Genomic DNA, 1,139 nt, shown 5'->3' with positions numbered 1-1,139 from the left:
ACGTGGAAGTAAGTTCTGCAATGAAATAAAAATCAAATATTTTAAATGTCTATTGTTATAATTTTAGGAAATAACTAGATATACGATTGAAGAACAAAATAATTTTAGTATCCCAAAAACGTATTTTAATGAGTCCGATACTGAGTAGTATCGATACTTTTTCCCTGATACTTTTAGAGTATCGATACCATGAGCTCGAGGCCAGAATGAGTACTCAGTATCGATACCAAAGTCTGAAATTTCGAACCCTAATCCTCAGCTTGAAGTACTGTTGAGAAACAACGTTGGAGATTTGAGAAAATCCGTAGTTCTCTACTTAATTCCAAGTTGAGCTCATACCTAAATGTTTAATAGGAATGTTGCCATTTCTGCGAAGGGTTGAAATTTTTGGAATTGCTTTCAGTATGTTTCAAATTTTACCGCCTTTGTTATTTTGTTACCAGTAGCTTTGCAAGTAGCCCGAAAATGGGCTAGTAAAAAATTGGAATATATCAGTGGTATTCATCCAAACCGATAACTTTATCAAGCAGATAATCTTATAAGTTTACGCAGTCTGTTACATGAACGACCCACACTCTCTTTTCGTTTACACATGCGACAATAGTCGTGTTTTCTTTGGTTATAGAGCACAGTATCACTAACTTTATACTACTAGCACGAGGATAAAGAAATTATAGAAACTAACTCACTGAATGTGAAAAATTTTATTTGCGAGATGATATCTATTTAAATAAATGTCCTTCTTAATCATCACACCGCGGAATGTCTCCATCCTTGGCGCTTCTTCTTTAAAAACCTTTTGTAGGAGTCGTTTGGTGCGCTGGATTAGTCGCTCCCAGCAGCCCCCACTATTTGGATCTGCGGGACAGTTGAACACCCATTCGATTTTATTCTTAGACATTTCACGGCCGATTGCTTGGAAATCGACCATCCTCTCCGACTCCTTCATCTCCCTCTGCGCTCCAACAAAGTTAGTGCCATTATCGCTTCGAATGCGTATGAGTGACGATTAACGAAATTTCGAAGACACATGATAAATGCATCTGTGGAAAGACTTTCAGCTAACTCAAGGTGCACTGCTGGAGTCGTCAATCATGTAAACAATGCAATCAATGCTTCTCTCTGCGCCCGCTGCAACT

Source organism: Rhagoletis pomonella, unplaced genomic scaffold (assembly GCF_013731165.1).
Source record: "Rhagoletis pomonella isolate Grant_MI unplaced genomic scaffold, Rhpom_1.0 Rhpom_scaffold_00003, whole genome shotgun sequence".
In the NCBI taxonomy this organism is placed as follows: domain Eukaryota; kingdom Metazoa; phylum Arthropoda; class Insecta; order Diptera; family Tephritidae; genus Rhagoletis; species Rhagoletis pomonella.
Note: the sequence above shows the minus strand (reverse complement) of the source record.